The sequence below is a fragment of the Thermobia domestica genome, chromosome 7 (genome assembly GCF_964235325.1).
Source record: "Thermobia domestica chromosome 7, izTheDome1.hap1.1, whole genome shotgun sequence".
NCBI classification, from domain to species: domain Eukaryota; kingdom Metazoa; phylum Arthropoda; class Insecta; order Zygentoma; family Lepismatidae; genus Thermobia; species Thermobia domestica.
This window is the reverse complement of record NC_137460.1, coordinates 108,513,466-108,526,541: the sequence shown is the minus strand read 5'-3', so window position 1 is coordinate 108,526,541 and position 13,076 is coordinate 108,513,466. Positions and strand designations below refer to the sequence as shown.

The window sequence follows — 13,076 nt, the reverse complement described above, 5'->3', positions numbered from 1 at the left end:
TAAACACGTCAGAGCTTGTCGCACAGAGCGAAGACACGTCTACTCACTTCAACAACCAAACAGTATACCACTCGGCCACGACTGCCATAAGCAACACTATAACTGTGGTCTTTATTATGACACTGTAGTTTTTCATGTGGATTTTGAATATTAAACACGAAATGGAATAATAATATTAAGATACAACGCAGTCGGTAGGATTCGAACCTACGCTCCCAGAGGGAATCTGATTTCTAGTCAGACGCCTTAACCACTTTTTTTTTAATTCTTTATTCAAGAAAATGTCAATTACATAATTAAGCACAGACTTTAGCTAAAAGGAAACAGAAAACAAAGTTTGAACGTTAATAAATGGCGTTTACATAATTAGCAAAATATTTCCGTTGTTGTTGAGATGTAAAAAGTGACATACGAGAAATTAAAAGTTTTAGATACAGATCAGTATTTCCTTTGATATCGTCCTCAAGTATTAAAGCTGCTGTAGTTATCGTTAACCAGATAATAAGATTGTGCTTTGGTTGCGGAAAATGTTTATATTCAGGACGCAGCAACATGCTCGTAACAGTGACATATTTTGGGTGCAAACGGAGAATGCGGCTTACAATACAACAATATTTGGACCAGATCACTTTGCTTTCATGACACCCTGAAAGACGATGTTCAATTGTATCCTCAGTAGGGCAACGAGCACATTACATAGTATTACTTAGGCCAATGTTATATCTGTCACAATTAAATTGTGTACAAGAAGAAACCAAAGCGATTTAAGACTAAAAGAAAGAGATTTCGACGTAATATTGGCCCAAATTTGCGACCATTGAACAGTCGGAAATTGCTGCTGTATTTTAGGAACATGCCTTATATTACTATGATAATAACAGTATAATTGTTTAACAGTATACGTTTCAATACTCTCATGACTGATGAGAGCATAACTTATATCAAGAATAACATTAGTAAGGTGAGGGTACATATGAGACCAAGGTAGAACACTGACTGGCGAATCTAAAGATACATAAAAAAGACATTGTTTTAGTAACACAGCTGTGATTGAAGAATCATAAACACAAAGTAAAACACATGTACGGTGTAATAATAAGCTGCGGCATTGTTGGCGAATTTTTAAAATACGTAAACCTCCATGAGCAAGAGGCTCATAGATAGTGGGACGAGCAACTCTGAAGATTTGTTTATGCCACAGAAAGTATAAAGCATGGCAAAATGCAAATACATTAAGAAAATAAGCACGACCATATAATGTAAGGTCTCGCAACTTATTAGCATATAAAGTAGAAATTATTTTAGCCGTGACTTGAGAATAATTATAATCTATAGTTTCTTTTATTGTGCGTCGCCAGCGAACTCCTAAAAGTTTAAAACCATCAACAAGAGTAAAAGGTGTGTGATAAAATTGCTCAGCCTCAGAGTGAAAACAAAAAAGTTTACTTTTGTGGTAATTAACAACAGCACCCGAAATACTAGCAAAATTATTAAGCTCAGTCTGAACCACCTGTAAATCTGCAGGGGAATTAAGTATGACGTGGACATCATCAATGTATGCTTGAATGCAAATGGCCCTTGTTTCAATACGGACACCAATCAAAAGATTATTAAGTTTGTATACTAAGGGTGCAATAGCTAAACTGTATAAAATGGAACTTAAGGGGGATCCCTGGGGAGACCTCTGTTCACAACCAAATGCTTAGATAAAATACCATTACAATGTATTTGAAGTAAGCGATCGGAAGAAAGCGCTTTTATCATAGAAATAAAATGAGGTCCAATACCATAAGACGGCAGTAATTGATATAAATAATCAAGATGGAGATGATCAAAAGCTTGTGTCATATCGATTGAGAGTAATGCAGTGGTAGAACTATGAACATTAGTAAAATAAGCAATAGTGTCCCTGATATTACTTAAGGCTATATACAAGGGGGGGCAAGAGCCATGACCAAACTGAAATGGAGACAATAAACGGTGTAAGACGTGCCTCAATCTATTTGCAAGAAGACGGGCAAGAATCTTGTAGTCAGAATTAAGTAACGTAATAGGACGGTAATCTTGAATGCGAGTAGAATGGGCATGTTTAGGAACTAATACCAAAAATCCTTTTTTCATGTGCCTAGTCAAGTGAGGCCGACTCCAAAATTCATTAAACATTTGAGTTAGAAACGCTAACATCAAGTCAGTAAACATTAAGTACATTTCATTGGGTATCATATCAGGACCTGCTGATTTTTGCCGTTTAGCCATAAGAATGGCATTTTTAACTTCCTGTTCTGTGAATGGTGCATCCAGAGTTTCTCGATCGGCAGCCTCCAAACTAGGAAGCATAGCAAAAAAAGGGGAAGAGGAAGTATTTATGGGAGATACATTTGTATATAAACTGGTATAATACGTATGAAAGCATGGCACCACCTGATTACCCTGATGCACAGTGTTAGTCTGATCTACTAATTTACTTATAAGTTTACGTTGACCACGTTTGCGCTCTTTACAAATTTGCTGAAGGGCCGCATCCTCCGTTGCATTACAACTTTCTGTTTTACTTCTGACAAAAAAACATTTTGTTCGCTTCCGATAGAATGGTATTAGTAACGCTTTAATTTCTTTGACCTTGACAAACACAGATGGAGGCATAGGTCCAGGATATGCAGAGTAATAGTCATGAAGTAAACGAGTATAATAATTAAACTGGGTATGATAAGCATGCCAACGCTCCTTACTATAATGTCTACATACAGATCTTAAAGCCGGTTTAATATAAAGTTCCCAACGAGTAAGCAAGGATGAACGTCCACTATAATTGGAAAATTGGCGCCATTTAGTGAGAAGCCATTGTTGCAACTCAAGATCCGTTAATAGAGATGTATTCATATGCCATACTGGAGAACACTGATAAAATTTTTGAACAGGTAACTTCAATGTTAACAATACAGCACAGTGATCGGTGAACGAAGCAGGATAAAGTTGTATATCTAGCACACAAGGAATTAAAGATTTAGTTATGTAAAATCTGTCTAACCGACTAGAACTGTGGCTAGTAAAGAATGAATGTCCTAGTTCCGTAGGCTTATAATAATTCCAAACATCGATAAGGTTAAACGTATTGACTACCTGTTGTAGGGTAGACGAAAAGTTGCGTCCTGGATGATGATCTTGCGCAAGAAGAGAACAATTGAAATCCCCTGCGCAGATAATAGGAGCCGTACTATCATGTAAAGCGACTGCAAGATCAGTAGCAAAAAAGTGCTCTCTGACAGCTTTGTGATTACTTCCAGAATGAGCATAAACGTCAGCAAGATGACAGTGTTCTAATTTTACTGTTAACAGTCTACCTTCCGGATGTAAAAATAAATGATCAATTGCCAAATCTGCCCTATAAATGAGACCAGTTCTGGTACCAGAAGGAGTATCATTAGCAACATAGATATACTGATGCGGTAAATTAAGAGTAGAAAAGTTTACTTCTTGTAAAAACACGACGTCAAGAGAATGGACCAAAATAAAATTCACTAAAGCAGCTTTTCTAACCGCGGAAGACAAACCATTAACATTAATTGTAGCAAAATTCACTGAAAACATGGAGAAATAATCATACGGAAACGGTAACAAACACAATGAAAACACTATAAAGAGAGACCATAAAAGTAAAAACGGATCGGGAGTAGAATCATTATAAAAGCAAGACAATATCCAGTATACAGTAGGCACTGTAGTTTTCAATTTACACAAGATCGGCGAGTTCACTGAGAAGCACTGACATCCTCGGGAGCACTGATATCATCTTGTAATTGAACGGTTTGGGAGAAGATTAACTTACCAAGTTCATGTCGCTTCTTACGTTTGCGACGTCCTCGTTCTGGAGATGCAGATGATGAACGGGTGGCTTCCGTGGTAGTAGGTGCGGTTGAAACGCTATCCAGCACCATAGGGTCAGAACAAGTCGTAGTGGTAGAAACAGGATGAACGTCAGGAGTAGTCGTACCCTTGGTAGATGAAGCATTCAAACATGGCACAGGAGTATCCACAGGGGTCTCAACAGTGGGAGGCAGTGAAACTGGAACTGGAGAGCCGGGCAATTCTTCTACTACGGTAGTGGGACTGTTGCTGCGACTGCAAAATACAGGATCCGGGGGGGGGGGCACATTTGTCACTAGAAGGTTCAGCTTCAAAAAAAGACTCAGCACTAGGTGGAAGTTTAGAACTGTTAGGAACTACTGTTGAAAAAAGCACTTCCCCAGCTACAGAGTGGGTGGGGGCTGCCACAGAAGAAACACACTCAACACTGGTATTAGCGGGAGGGTTTGAAGGAGGTTTCGGTTGCAATACAGGAAAAATACTGTAATTTGTAAGGTCGAGCGCACTGTCAAGTTGTAATGGGGGAGGGGGTCCCCTCAGTAGGGTACGGACACCTGGAGCCACTGACGTTGACGTATGCCCATGAGGCTGACCTGGCTTAGCCTGGCGATGAGGCCAGGAGGAAACGAGGTGATTTTCACTATCACATCTAGCACACGTTTTAGTTTGCCCAAAATAGGTAACCCAAAGACGTAAATTACAGATGGTCACATAGGAAGGAATGTTCCGTTTCAAAATCATTTTTAAGAGTTTCCGACCAGTTCGTACAGGATAATAATGACCTTTGGTGTATTTTTCTTCGTCCATAGAAATAATTTCGCCATACTGTCCCAGCACTTGCTTTATTTGGGCATCCGAAATTTCCATAGGAACTGTATGAATTTTCACCAATTTGAACATGTGAGAAGCCGATTCTATAGGCAGTTCATAAGTACCTTCAGCGTCAGTATATGACACAACACCATTACGATCCATGAGGATCCGATCACACAAGTCCGCATTAGAAAGTTTAATAAAAAGAAACTTACGAGCAAAATCAAGTTCTATGCTCAAAACATCACTTAATGCAAACTTAAATTCATTGTGTATCCATTCATGTAAGTAAATAGAATTAGGAACATTTACTACACTCTGGAAGTTAATACGAATCGTATTAAGAAGTAAGGAAGCCATTAGTCACTGAATAATCACAATTAATAACTTAGCGTTCCAAGAAAAAAAAAAAAAAACAAAGCAATTCAATTGCACAGGCAGCAAACACAACACCAAACGAGGGCAAAAACAGCTAAGCAATCAGACACCACCCTCCACCAAACTCCAAGCACTCAACTCGTACAGACACAGCACAGTACACGATGTGAACTGCACGAAGGTCACGGATGAACTGACCACTCGGCCACGACTGCCATAAGTCTTTTTGATACACAGTGAGGGTTTACTGATGGACCACGTGTATCAAATAGATACACATTGGCTGACAGTGTTCATAGCAAACTGTAGTCTGGTCCCGGGATGAAATTTACTCGAACAGGGTTGGGGCTGAAAGTGTTAAAAGATACAACGCAGTCGGTAGGATTCGAACCTACGCTCCCAGAGGGAATCTGATTTCTAGTCAGACGCCTTAACCACTCGGCCACGACTGCCATAAGCAACAATATAACTGTGGTCTTTATTGTGACACTGTAGTTTTTCATGTGGATTTTGAATATTAAACACGAAATGGAATAATAATATTAAAAGATACAACGCAGTCGGTAGGATTCGAACCTACGCTCCCAGAGGGAATCTGATTTCTAGTCAGACGCCTTAACCACTTTTTTTTTAAAACTTCCTGACTATTTTTTTCTATTTCAACCACTTCTCAGGACTACTAGACTCGACAGGGACACGAACACACAAACATCGAGGACACTCAAAATTCCACCCTTGCTACTACAGGGGGACTCGAACCCCCAATGGGCTTCACCTCACGATCATCAGCCTAACGCCTCAGACCACTCGGCTACACCCACCGGCCTTGAATATTAAACACGAAATGGAATAATAATATTAAAAGATACAACGCAGTCGGTAGGATTCGAACCTACGCTCCCAGAGGGAATCTGATTTCTAGTCAGACGCCTTAACCACTCGGCCACGACTGCCATAAACAACAATATAACTGTGGTCTTTATTGTGATACTGTAGTTTTTCATGTGGATTTTCAAGATTAAACACAAAATGGAATAATAATATTAAAAGATACAACGCAGTCGGTAGGATTCGAACCTACGCTCCCAGAGGGAATCTGATTTCTAGTCAGACGCCTTAACCACTCGGCCACGACTGCCATAAACAACACAATAACTGTGGTCTTTATTGTGACACTGTAGTTTTTCATGTGGATTTTGAATATTAAACACGAAATGGAATAATAATATTAAAAGATACAACGCAGTCGGTAGGATTCGAACCTACGCTCCCAGAGGGAATCTGATTTCTAGTCAGACGCCTTAACCACTCGGCCACGACTGCCATAAACAACACAATAACTGTGGTCTTTATTGTGACACTGTAGTTTTTCATGTGGATTTTGAATATTAAACACGAAATGGAATAATAATATTAAAAGATACAACGCAGTCGGTAGGATTCGAACCTACGCTCCCAGAGGGAATCTGATTTCTAGTCAGACGCCTTAACCACTCGGCCACGACTGCCATAAACAACACAATAACTGTGGTCTTTATTGTGGCACTGTAGTTTTTCATGTGGATTTTGAATATTAAACACGAAATGGAATAATAATATTAAAAGATACAACGCAGTCGGTAGGATTCGAACCTACGCTCCCAGAGGGAATCTGATTTCTAGTCAGACGCCTTAACCACTCGGCCACGACTGCCATAAACAACACAATAACTGTGGTCTTTATTGTGGCACTGTAGTTTTTCATGTGGATTTTGAATATTAAACACGAAATGGAATAATAATATTAAAAGATACAACGCAGTCGGTAGGATTCGAACCTACGCTCCCAGAGGGAATCTGATTTCTAGTCAGACGCCTTAACTACTCGGCCACGACTGCTAGTTTAAGGATACTTTTTTAATAGACTATGTTCTTGATAGTGGTGTAATAGTGTAAGGCGAAAAGCATTCTATTACTTTGTAACTACTTAGTATAGCTTGAAAAAAGTACTACTAGTCTTACTTAAGGAACAGGTTTTTCGCTTCTTCTGTAAAATTGCGAAATTATAACTTGGTTTAATTTACCTCTGAGGTCCAGATGTAATAAAACCATCACCATAATCATTATAATCAAACATTATCAGTTCACTGCTGGATTAAGATCATTCCAAGTCTTCTCCACAACTATCTATCTTGGGCAATTCTTTCCAGGTGTCTCCCCAGTGGTTCTTCATTTCGTCACACCTTTTTGTATGTGGACGTTTTCTAGGCTGTTTTTGTCTTGTGGTATCCACTCTAGAGTTGTTTTCGTCCATCGATCAGAATGTCTTCTTGCAATATGATCAGCACATTTTCCAGCCCATGGTAAAAATTATTTCATTAGTACCAGTCATTGGTTGCCATATAATTCATTACTATATATTTGGGCTACAAATAGTTCAGATCCCCTACTTTTGGAGCACAGACATGCTACTTTTTCATCTTCGGATCTGGCAAACTAACTCAATGATTTAAATCAACACAATGTGAGGACCCTTATTTGGTCTAGCGGCTAGCACACTTGATTTCAATTCATGTGGTTCCGAGTTCGATTCCTGGTGGGGATACAGTTGAGCGACCGAAGTGGTTCGGATTCCACTATAATCAGTAGCTCCATGTTTCCTTTAGTCTCCCTGGCATAATCGTGGGACGTTAAACTAAAACAAACCAAACCAAAATTGAACACAATGTGTACTACTAACTGTAAGTCCTTGAATAATTCCATATAGCTATATGGTATGGAGCGAAATTGAGTTGGTCGGTGGTCAAGCTAAAACAAGTGAAATGTAATTAAGGTGTAATTAGAATTTTTAATTAAGCACGCTTTTAATCTAAACTGTACACCAGGCCTAAGGTTTAGAGGAAACAACTAGTGTTACTGAAAAGTTATGTTACATTTAATTTCACTTACAATTTGCATTTACATGTATTGTTGGTACGAAAACTTTGACATTAACATTGTAAGTAAGTCTTTTCAAAACATTCTTGCACTATAAAACAAATTACGAGCAATTTAAAAATATTTCGCAGTTTAGCTACGTTATTTGCACTATATTTAGAATAATATTAAGCAATTTAATTAAGTTGGCAACGCTGCTTAATGTAACTGCGACTTGTTGAAATTAAAACCTCCAAAAAATACTATTGTAATGTTGTAGAAGCAAAGGAAAGCAACAATCATTATAAAAAATAACACAAATACCTCATTTTAAGCATAATAACAATTACTACACCTGTGTTTGGTATCTCTGAAACGGTTTGAAAGAACAATTGATGTAAGTGGCATTATGATCATTTAAGTCTTTTGGAAACATCTACATGATGAAACTTCATATGTCAGCACGTTTTCGAAGTAAACTCTTCAGAAGAAGTTAAATTTTCCGTTTCTTGTAACTTTGTTCCTTCCTTCCTTCATTCAAAATACATTATATCATGACCATAGTATTTGACGCTAAGATACAATTGGTGCGCATTGCACCGTCCATGCCGTTTCAGTTATTAGAGATCTCCAAAATGTTGATGTTAGTGATACTGTATTGTTCTTTGTTACACTGAATAATGTATGTGGTATTTTGGTTTCATTTAATATCTAAATTAGAAATACGTAATACGTTACAAAGTGAAATTTGAGAAAATACAACTTTATATTGTGTTGGCAACACTGTTTGTTTATCTAATGGTATTACAAAGTATCAAGAAGAATTTTCCCTTTAATATTTCACACAACATGGTACAAAATTTCACGATTTTTAATATATATATATATATATATATATATATATATATATATATATATATATATATATATATATATATATAGAGAGAGAGAGAGAGAGAGAGAGAGGCTATATACATTAGCAGTGGATTTTGTTTCGGAAGAAACTTGAAAAGGTAAGAAATATTTGTATTGTACGTGCAAGACGAAAAAATGATCACAAATGTATTTCGGGAGGGGCTTGAGCCCGATAGCTATCCCTAAATACATCACTGTACCTCAGTCAACTGTTCACATATTATCTAACACAGGAACAAAATAAATTTTGAGTAAAGGCAATTTCAATGGCTATCAATATCAATACTCGAGAAGAGACCGAAACTTTCGAGACTGACCTAAGTCTCGTTTCGACTTATAGAGGTCTGTCTCGGTCTCGTCTCGGTTATATAAAATCCGTCTCGGTCTCGTCTCGGTTTCGGTACCATCCCTACCTTTGGTGCACGTGGCCCCGGGTTCGACTTCTAGTGGGAGAAAGTTGAACATATTATGGTGGTTCGGACTTCCACTCTAAATTGTACGTCCACGTCTCAGATAGTCTCGGTGCTGAGAAAAGGGACGCTAAACGTCACGACACAATGTTATGACTAGGGCTCGCATATTTTTGACTAAACACTCGGGACAAAAGTTCACCACATTCATAGTTACGCACTTGCTTCTTGCTCAATTAGTTAATACCACAATTAGTTAAATAATACCAGAATTAGAATTAATTAAATAATAGCCAACACTCAGCAGACAGAAAGACAGAAAGTAGATTATTCCTATCAGCTGAATGTCCATGACTAAAAATTGCATAATTTTCTAAACCATCGTACGAACCTTATGTTTTGGAAGGAAACCGATGCATTTGGAGTCTAGAACGATGCCTGGGAGGACAGATTATGTAAATCTGCGACTAACGTGGCTAAACCAGGAGCCCTAGTTGTGACAAATATAAACAATATCTAATAAAAGAAAATTAAGCTAGTGTATGAAATAATGTACAGTATATTTGAAATATACAGTACACTGTAAACGTTAAGAATTAGATAGGTAGGAAACGATAGAGATAGGTACTGTAATGATGTTGTAAGATGTAGTTTGTATAACGTGGAAGTTGATTGGTAGGAATACATGTAACAAACATTAGTGAGCTTCCGTATAGAGAACTTATTGATTGGTGGATTCTAGTATAGGATCGTTATGGATGGATTACTTGATTCTATGAAGTTTTATTATAGATGTATTACATTGGTTTGCGTTGAGTATTTGCATATTCGTAGTGAAGAGGCTTTATGTGTCTTTGACCTAACATTTTCCATTGCTATTTGTATCTTCCTAAACCACATTTGTTTCCTACCCGGGACCACTTGAAGCAAAACCTTGAACGTTAACCATTATGTCACATTGGATTCCTTAAAGGGTCACGGTGGATCAAAGGTAAACCGCCTACCTTTGGTGTGTGGAGTTCTTGGTTCGATTCCCGGTCAAGTGAGATTGTGGTGGGCAACATTGTGTCCGTGGATTTTCTCGAGGTTTTTCCGTATCCTTCCACTTTATCATTCCACCAATTCTTCCATCACATTTATTTGCTTTAATCATCGTTTCCTTTAGCTTAAAGGGCATAATGGTGGGATGTCAAACTGAAATACTTAATTTCATTTCATTTACACTGGATTCCTTGTGTATTTATAGAACCGATTAGCTGGTTAACAATAAATGCTGAATTTACCTAACACCGGATATTCTATTTTATACAGTTTTAAGTCGGTACCATTTAGATATTTTACTTGCCTGAATTCCTGCGTGTGTACTTCAAAATTTGGATCAGTACGGAACTAATTCTTGATAGATCTCTGTCCTGAATCATTTGACATTCTATTATGGATTGCTATTTTGTCAGGCCAAGATTATAAATAAATGATTTTGAGGATTTTGTTCCAAGATAATAATTGACTGAAAATATCGACTTCAATTGGATTTGAAGAAACTACACATTATTCACATGTTATTGAGCAAGTCGTATCTGTATTGAAATTGGAAGTATGATTCCTTTTCAATAGTAATTAGAAGTTGGTTTGGCTTTTAGTTTTAGAAAAGATAACTCCGCCACAAGACCCGGCCTCATTCTGTTATATATTAAGAGTGACTTTCGTGATTTGCTCTTAACATTTCGTGAATTTGGCTCAGCTGGGTTCTTCGCACCCTGATCCCCGAGTTTACTCGGTCTACGACCTCACACCTCTTAAACCCACAATTCTACCCGTATTTCAACTGTCTAAAAGATAAGATACAGTATCCCAAGAAAACTTCAATTTAAATAACATGGGAATTTTCTTCCTCCCCTTTATACCCCTTAATAACTAAAAGTATTCACTTTTTACAATTTTCCTGTGGGTTAGTCCCGGAAGGCTACAATCATGTCAAAGTTCATCATTCTAATCCTGCCTGAAGTGGATAAACATTTTGGGGTGTAGAAGTTGTCCCATGTAAATAACATGAGGAAGATTTTTCAGTTGGATTTATATATATATATATATATATATACACTTACGTAACGCTAACGAAAGCGTACAAGCATACAGAATTTCAAGTTTTTATTCCAATTCCAGGTACCTAAAATATGAGAATGTAAGTCCAAAAAAGGCCCATTTAAATAACATCGGGAATTTCTTCATTGCCCCTTTAGACCCCCTTAGTGATGAGCGCAAGAGTCTTGGTCTTGCAGTTTTTGCAAGAGTCTTGCATGCAAGACCAAGACCAAGACCAAGACCAGGAATACCGATGCAAGACCAAGACCAAGACCAAGGGGTGCAAGACCAAGACCAAGACCAACACCATACCTGCAAGACCACGACCAAGACCAAGACTCTTGCGCAAGAGTCTTGCACAAGTACCGGCACTACTTGAATTTTTATTTAGAATGAAAAAAAGAGATGAATTTCTCGGCTTCAGTAAAAATGCTGCTGGAGTGGATGTGTTCCCAGTAGGTTATGCAATCTATGTGAGTCGATCTGCCCCTGTAGCATATAGCTACAGTATGTCGTTTTCTGAATTGGTTGTTTGCGTTTTCTGTAGATATTGCTCGTTTTCAAGCCGCACAGGTGTCATCTTGCGCGATGTGAACTTTTTTGGTGGACAAACACTGTGTGGTGGTGGATTTTCTCGGAGTTTTTCCGTTTCCTCCCACTTTCTTCATTCTACCATTTCAGTAATTTCTCATCATTGCCGTGTCCCTTAGCCTTGGTGCATAATCGTAGGACGTTAAACTAGATACTTCGTTTCATTTCAAAGCATATTAGTGGTGTTCTTCCAAAACTAAAGAGAAATGTAGTAATGAACATCGGTAATACCGTACACCATAGGTGTCGACTACATGGGTATGGTCTTGGCTCCGAGATTCAAGCATCCGTTGGAAATTTGGAATGTGTATTCATAAAATTAATATCAAAAGAACATTTTCAAGACATTGGCAAAAACTTAGTGCATGTGACCGCAAGTTTGATTTCATGGGAGGATGCTTATAGGTTGAATAATTGTTTATTAATATAACTTTTAGCCTCCTTAGGTATACAGCACATCGAGGATTGAACGATATAACCAGACCCGCAACCAGAGGGTAAGGGCGCCGATTTCTCTGTAAATTTGGGGGGACCCATTCAGATGCAGAAGGCATATATGAGGATTTTAAGACAAATTGCATTCAAATTATACCAAATATTGTATATTCTTAAATAAAATAAGGTGGACCCACATCAGCCTAGGCCCCCTCGGCTCCCATGATCGGCGCCCTTGCCAGAGGAGGCTAGGGAGGCCTGGCCCCCCTAAATTTTCGTGATCCCTCTAGACGTAAGTACAAAAGTCACAATTAAGATATTTTTAAGGGAAATCTTAATGACTTACCCCCTTAACATATTCGTACCCCCCACCCCCACAAACCTCTGTAGCCACGGGCCTGGATATAACATTATACTATCTAGGTCTATATTATAAAATTGAAAGTGACTATTTTTGTGACTCCTAATCTTTTGAACCACCAGACCGATCTCGATCAAATTTTCAACATAGATAAGGTTCAAGCCTGTAATGTTATCTTTCAGTTCACTTTGACGGAGCAACATAGGGGCGAAGGAGGAGGGGTAGATATACAAAAATCAATATAAATGAAAATAAAAGTAAGTTTGTAACTCAATAACTCAATCAAATTTTTAATATGTATGAGGTTCGGTCCTGGAAAGTGTTTTAGAGTT

At 38.0% G+C, this 13,076-nt stretch overlaps 1 protein-coding gene and 7 non-coding genes across 8 annotated transcripts in view; all 8 read right to left on the bottom strand.

Annotated features, from left to right (window-relative positions):
• LOC145690325 (uncharacterized) overlaps positions 1-13,076 on the bottom strand; it is a 226,234-nt gene that overhangs the window by 197,975 nt on the left and 15,183 nt on the right. The gene's annotated exons all lie outside the window — the stretch shown is intronic.
• Positions 5,426-5,507, bottom strand: TRNAS-AGA (transfer RNA serine (anticodon AGA)). Its single transcript has one exon. It is a non-coding gene; the product is annotated as a tRNA-Ser (tRNA).
• On the bottom strand, positions 5,927-6,008 carry TRNAS-AGA (transfer RNA serine (anticodon AGA)). Its single transcript has one exon. It is a non-coding gene; the product is annotated as a tRNA-Ser (tRNA).
• TRNAS-AGA (transfer RNA serine (anticodon AGA)) lies at positions 6,112-6,193 on the bottom strand. The gene has a single exon. It is a non-coding gene; the product is annotated as a tRNA-Ser (tRNA).
• On the bottom strand, positions 6,297-6,378 carry TRNAS-AGA (transfer RNA serine (anticodon AGA)). Its single transcript has one exon. It is a non-coding gene; the product is annotated as a tRNA-Ser (tRNA).
• TRNAS-AGA (transfer RNA serine (anticodon AGA)) lies at positions 6,482-6,563 on the bottom strand. Its single transcript has one exon. It is a non-coding gene; the product is annotated as a tRNA-Ser (tRNA).
• On the bottom strand, positions 6,667-6,748 carry TRNAS-AGA (transfer RNA serine (anticodon AGA)). The gene has a single exon. It is a non-coding gene; the product is annotated as a tRNA-Ser (tRNA).
• TRNAS-AGA (transfer RNA serine (anticodon AGA)) lies at positions 6,852-6,933 on the bottom strand. Its single transcript has one exon. It is a non-coding gene; the product is annotated as a tRNA-Ser (tRNA).